This window comes from Pelodiscus sinensis, chromosome 26 (assembly GCF_052426305.1).
Source record: "Pelodiscus sinensis isolate ZL-2025 chromosome 26, ASM5242630v1, whole genome shotgun sequence".
In the NCBI taxonomy this organism is placed as follows: Eukaryota; Metazoa; Chordata; order Testudines; family Trionychidae; genus Pelodiscus; species Pelodiscus sinensis.
Window position 1 is genome coordinate 4,396,494 of NC_143077.1, and position 6,885 is coordinate 4,403,378.

General features: G+C 43.3%; 1 long non-coding RNA gene across 1 annotated transcript in view; it reads left to right on the forward strand.

The window, feature by feature from the left end:
• Positions 1–6,521, forward strand: part of LOC112544868 (uncharacterized) — a 61,587-nt gene extending 55,066 nt beyond the window's left edge. Inside the window, exon 6 of the long non-coding RNA XR_016347907.1 lies at positions 4,947–6,521. This is a non-coding gene — a long non-coding RNA (uncharacterized LOC112544868). The remainder of the gene's footprint in view (positions 1–4,946) is intronic.
• The last annotated feature ends 364 nt before the right edge of the window (positions 6,522–6,885 follow it).

Genomic DNA, 6,885 nt, shown 5'->3' on the forward strand with positions numbered 1-6,885 from the left:
CAGTACAGTTTGCGGTAGAATTCGCTCTTAGCCAGCTGCCCTCTAATCTTTTCCACCCATGTGCGGAATAAATGTGCTCATGTGCACTGAAACAGGTGTGAATGTGCACCACCAGTAGAAAGAAAAAACATAGCGGTGGGCGGTCTGCTAATCAGCCAGCTGGCATTTGAATCTCTTCTGAGCAGCCACACAAATGCCCAGCTTACAGGCAACGCTATGCTCAGGCTCCCTCTGGGGCTATGTCCAGAACCATGACTTACGTGAATCGTGTGCATTTGTGCCTGCCTCCCCTTTCATCCCCAGAGAACCTATAGCTCTTCACAAAGTGAACAGGATGCACTGCAGACTGTGCTTCCCAAAGGCACCAACCTGGCTAAATTTCACAGACACAAATTGATCTGAGGAAATTGATCTGAGGAAGTGGGTCTGGCCCACGAAAGCTCATCACCTAATAAACCATCTTGTTAGTCTGTAAAGTGCTGCATAGTCCTGTCTTTTGTTTCAGCTAGACCAGACTAACACGGCTTCATCTCTATCATGATTCCCTCCTAGGCAGTCACCCAAGCACACAGCTTACAGGTAACACTGGATCAGTCTTTGCCCAATTACTTTTCCCACTCTCTGCTCACTACAGGAATCTTCCTTTCCAGACCCTAATTTCTAACTCCTGCCGGAGGGTATGCCTAATCTGAACTAGCTAGTCCGTGCTGCATGTAGCCGCGCGGCACGGGGTCCGAACTAGCCAGCATTTAAAAATGGCGCTGGCCGGCTTTATGCAAATGATGCCCGGGAAATTCAAATCCCTGGCTTCATTTGCAACTCCGTATGACTACATTACCCCCCCAGTTCGAACAAGGGGGGTAGTGTAGACATACCCAAAGATCCTTATTTCTCACGCTTCTCCCTCATGTTTCATTTCCACAGTCAGATCAGCTCACTCATTCTCTCCACTGTCCTTTTACAATTTTACTTTATTCCTACCTTCCTACATCTTTATCTACCCTTCAATTAAAAAAACAACAAAGAGTCTGGTGGCATCTTAAAGGCGAACAGTTTTATAATGGCATAAGTTTCCACTTTTGCTTATGCCATTATAAAATTGTTAGTCTTTCAGTGTGCCTCCAAGACTCCTTGTTTTTGCTGAAACAGACTAACGTACCTCAGATACTCTTCAATTAATAATTACCGCTCATTTGCGCTAAGCAGATCAATGAATTTATGAATTTGCTGTAAGATGAATTGTGAACTCCTTTCACTAACAAGCAATGCCCTTCACATAATATACACTGGTCACTCAGCAGTGAAGAAAATCAGTAGTATTCTGGTAATCTGCAAAAAAAAAAAAAAAAAAAAAAAAAAAGAGCAAAGCTAAGCAGGAGGGAAAAGTAAAATGACTGAAGGTACAGATGCTGTACATGGCATGTTTTCCAGACAAAGAGTAAGAAATCCCATCACTGTTTGCCACATATGTTAATGTTGCTCAAATTCTCCTACATGGCCTCCAAATCCCTGTGGAGAGCAGAAGCATGCAGCAGTAGGCAGGGAACCAATAGCAGCTCAGCAAGTGACCTAGCTCTGCTGCCATTTTCAGAGGGCAGTGCAGGGAGGCAAGGACATGCACATAGTGTCTGAGAGCATCAGGATTTTAGCAATTGCCTACGCATCCTTGACACACGTGTGCTTTAAAGGGACAAGATGGGTGAGGTAATAACTTTTATTGGGCCAACTTCTGTCAGTGAGAGAGACAAGCTTTTGGGCTTACACACAGCCTTTCTTTAGGTCTCGGAAATCTACTGAGTGTCACATGCTAATTAATGAGTTCGGTGGCATCTTAGGGCGTGTCTACACTTTTTCAAAATAAAAAGGTGAGCATCCACACTACCAAGCCTGTTATTTCAAAATAATGGGCTTTTTATTTCAAAATAATAACTCCTATTAGTGAAGAGGAATAAGCTTATTTTGAAATAGTTATTTCAGAAGTTATTTTTTTGAAATAACTTATTTTGAAATAACCTGGTAGTGTAGACATAGCCTTAGAGACGAAGAAGAACATATATTGTATCATGAGCTTTTGTGAGTAAGACTCACTTCATCAGATGAGTTGGAGTGGAAATAACAGAATCCAAGATCTATATAATAGGAAAAGAAATATCTGTCAGTTGTAGGACATGTGTTAATGAAGCTAATTAAGTGGGCTGGATGTGTCCCATTCATTGAAACATTGGCAGTGGAAATGGCTTTGTAGTGTGTTAAACAGTTAATATCTTTATTCAAGCTGAGGGTAACAGTGCCAGATTTATAGATGAATTTCAGGTCTGCAGCCTCTGTAACTGGGTGGTGAAATTCCTTTGTAGAAGAAAAGGCTACCTTTAAATCCACGATTGAGTAACCAGGTAGGTTACAGATAGTAACTTATAGGTCCCTTATAGGTTTATGTGTGTTACCATTTCTGATGTCTGATTTGTGTCTGATTTCTTTGTCACAGAGTCTGTCTGGTTGGGCCAATATACATGGCAGAGGGGCATTGCTAGCACTTGAAGGCATCATTGTTTTTGGTTACACACTAGCACGGCTACCCTCTCCTCCCCCCCCCCCATTTTAACATGTTAAAATAATTGGTTTCACCTTGTGTGTCACATGATTCATACTCAGTATATTTCTTTATACCTGAACAAGAACTCTGGGCAAGCTCAAAAGCTTTGTCTCTCTCACCAAGACAAGTTGGTGCAATGAGAGGCATTACCTAATGTAGCTTGTCTCTCTAGTCCAGTCTCGAACATCCTGGGACCTACACAGTTACAACTGTACTCCATGGGTGTGTCTAGACGACATGGCTCTGTCGACGGAGCCATGTAAATTAGTGTATTCGGTATAGTCAAAGAAGTGGGGATTCTTTGACTCTTGTATTCTGGGGCTCTTGTACATATCAAAGGAAGAATGCGGGACTTCATGTGCAGCAGGAAGTCGTGCTGACTCTGGGCTGCACGCAGGCATGCTTGCTTTGAAATGGGTCCAAGCTCCTCGTGTTGGCAGGAAAAGTGGCAACAGCCCCTTCTCCAGACACTACAAGTCTCCGTTCCCCTGGTTGTGTTTGATTTAAAAAAATGCCAGTAGGGGACACTCTATTAAGCCACGAAAGCCATTCAGCTTTGGTAGTAGCCAGCCAGTTCACACCCATCAGGAAATTCAAGCCCTTTGTCAACCTGATACAGCCATACAAGAGCTCGTTAGCTACTTCATCCCAAGTTTGTCTAGTTTTAAGCAATTTCCCATTCGGGTTTCCTTCTGTTAATTTCTCTCTTCAGGGAACAGGGGAGAGCTGGAGCATCTGACCCCCTTTCCCCAAATGGGGAAGGAGCCTCCACTATGGTGTTGACTAGAGAGAGGCAAGGTGAATGAAGTGATGCTTTTTATTGGCCTAACTTCTGGGTAAATATTTGTAGCAGTGTTCCTTGTAAGCTGCACGCTTGTGTAACCACTCAGGAGAGATTCAAATGCCACCCAGATGATTAGCAGAATGCCCACAGCTAGGTTTTTTTTCTCATGATGATGCACATTTGCACATAAAAAAACTTATTCCTTCCATGTGCAGAATATTTTTTTATATGCAAATATGCACCACCAGTAGAAAAAAAATCTAGCTGTGGACGTTCTGCTAATCATCTGCCATTTTGTTGCCCAGTCACCTAGTCTTTTGAAGCTCTTCACAGTCTGCTTTGAACTTAACTGTCTTACGCAGGTTAGTATCATCTGCAGATTTTGCCACCTTATTGGATTATCCCCTTTCTCCAGATCATTTATAAATATGTTAAATAGGATTGGTCCCAGTAAGGACTCTGGGCTGTGTCTACACTGGCCACTTATTCCAGAAAATCAGCCGCTTTTCCGGAATAACTTGCCAGCTGTCTACACTAGCCCCTTGAATTTCCAGAAAAGCACTGACGATCTACTGTAAAATCATCAGTGCTTTTCCAGAAAAACTATGCTGCTCCTGTTCGGGCAAAAGTCCTTTTCCGGAAAACTGTTCCGGAAAAGGGCCAGTGTAGACAGCACAGATTTATTTTCCGCAAAAAAGCCCTGATCGCGAAAATGGCAATCGGGGCTTTTTTGCGGAAAAGCGCATCTACATTGGCACGGATGCTTTTCCGGAAAAAGTGCTTTTCTGGAAAAGCATCCTGCCAATGTAGACGTGCTTTTTCCGGAAATACTTATAACGGAAAACTATTCTGTTTTAAGCATTTCCGGAAAATCATGCCAGTGTAGACGTAGCCTTGGAGTACACTACAGTTACCTCTCTCCTACCCTTTGTTTCCTATCTTTTAATCAGTTATAAATGAATTATTTTCCCTTCCCTACAAGCTCCAGAGCCCTTTTTCAAATATAAGAAAATAGGGTGTATTCCAGTGATGTATTCCTGTACATTTCAACAGCAAGAGAGACACTGCTGCTTCTATTGCCTTAGCCAAGGGAAGCAAGAGTAGGTAGCAGGAAAGTGAAATTGACATAACAGATCATTTTTTGCAGTGCAAACACGCCCATCAGCTTCCTTTACTCCTTGTGAGGAACAGGAATACTGATGCTGATGGGGGTGCCCTTTGAGTTCGATTTAGCTAAATCAAACCCCGGAAGATCAATCACAGCAGCGTTGATCTTCCATGTAGAGAAGACGTGGTCATACTGTCTTCAAACCAGAATCCTGGGGGGGAAAAGGCTCAATAGACAATTATCTGTCCCTTGAATCATCTTGCCACCCAAACCCAGAGTTGGATTATTGGTTGTTTAAATTTCAACAGTATGTTCAGTGCTGTATAGGACACAAGAATAAAAGCAGTCTCAGCCCCACAGAACCTCTAGGGTTTCTTCTATCTTGGCCAATATATAGAATCTATAGCAAAAAAGCATGTCTTTTAAAGTTTTAATTACTATTCATTTTATCTTTACTTCAGATTCTCGAGGTCACTGCCATAGACCTGAATTTGGGACACGATTTGCTTGGAAAAATCTAGCTACTGCTGGAATAACCGTTTTTGAGAACAAACAGAACTTCGTGCATTGATTACAGAGACTTCTACTTACGGTCAATGGTTGGGGGTGGGAAGGAAAGAGAAAAACCTGCTAATGATGGACTGGAGACAACAGTGATTTGCTGGGCTCATGTATCATACAAACAATTCTTTCCAAAAAGGCTTCATTTTTATTAATGAGGCATATCCCAGCCAAGGGACTGATGTCTGTGGAACAAAAGCCGTCAAAAGGGAAATGTATGGACTGGTTTTGAGAGTGTGCACATGGATGCCTGCCTCCTTTTGTAAACCGTGGCTCTTTAATAACTCGAGTGAGCGAGCCTGAAAACCAGAAGCCAAGGGTGGCAGCTGGGAGGGACAGCCTAAAGGCCCCTTGTCAGACTGAGCAATTCAGACATCACCTGGTTCCTCTGCATCTCCTAGTCACCTCTCCAGAAGCATCCCATGAGAGAAGGAAAAACAAAGAGATATGATGCCCCGGCATAGCAGAGTTCTGGGCCAAACACGCTTAGTTAGTTTTTACAGTAAAATTAACTCCCATCGGCTTAGGGATCTGGATGTGGGGAGCCTGTAGTAGGAATGATTAAATAACTTGCATGCTAAAGAGCACAGTCCTTGGGAAACTGCCAGCATCCGAAGGCACCATGTGGTCTTTGAAACCCACACGTTGTGCAATCCAGCATTCAGCATTTCCCCAAATGTCCAGTCAGATCACATAGTCTCCATACCTGCTAAATTCACCCAGAGGGGCAGTGGATGAAATCATTGGCTAATCAGCAGTGTAAAAATCAAGCAGAATTCCTAATATGCAGACACATGGTCGCCTTTTGTTGGGATAATGAGAGTCGCTGACCCATCTAAAGCTGTCACCCAGTTAGTAATCTGAAGCAGATGGCGTGAATTCATTGGCCATTTAATAGGCAAGCATGTCTCCTCTGTTCTGCAGGCCTTCCCTCTGGAGTTGTGTGCGTGTGTTTTCTCTCCTCCGATAGCAGCAGCCTCACCACTTGAAATCAGCTGCGACATATTACTAGCCCAGGAGTCTGAATTCCTTGGGGAAGGAGTCTGGTAGGAGGGCTTTTTCTGTGGAAACAAGTAGTCCCATGGCAACCTAGAGACTAATAAAAATATAGAGCATCGTGAGCTTTTGTTAGTTCCGAAGGGCACATCTACGCTGTAGTGTTATTTCGAAATAACAGAGTGCACGTCTCCACAGCAAGCCCGTTATTTTGAAATAATTTCAAAATAATGAGCTTCTTATTCTGACTTGTGTAACCCTCATTTCACAAAGATAAGGGAAGTCGAAGGAATAGCGTTCATCCTTTGACTTCCTGCCGTGTAGACAGCACCAAAAGCCGAGTTAAGCGACATCGACTTCAACTACACAATTAACGTAACTGAAGTTGTGTATCTTAACTCGACTTTACCCCGCAGTGTAGGTGTACCCTAAGGTGCCACAGGACGACTCATTGTTTTTAAAGTTACAGACTAACACAGCAACCCCTGAGACCTTTTTATCTGTGGACTGAGGAAGGTGTTGACTCCTCTGGTTTGCAAGAGCCAATTTATTGACCTGCAGGGTATGTTGCAAGTTTTACCTGTTTACTCAAGCTTGCCCTAGCTCAGTTGAGTTCTTTTGCAACTTGGGGGGAGGAAGGAATTCTTTCCTGAACTGGCTTATTTTTGTTCTATTATTTGTGGTGTTGTGAGACAGTTGCAAATGTCGCCAGCCATCGGGATGGGCACATCAGAACTAAGTCATTAATATTGCCAATGTGTGAGTGTGAACTGTGTCTGTGAAGGAGCAGCTAGGGGTGAGCCTATGCTATCTGTAGGGCCATTTTGCAGTGTGCTCTGTAGA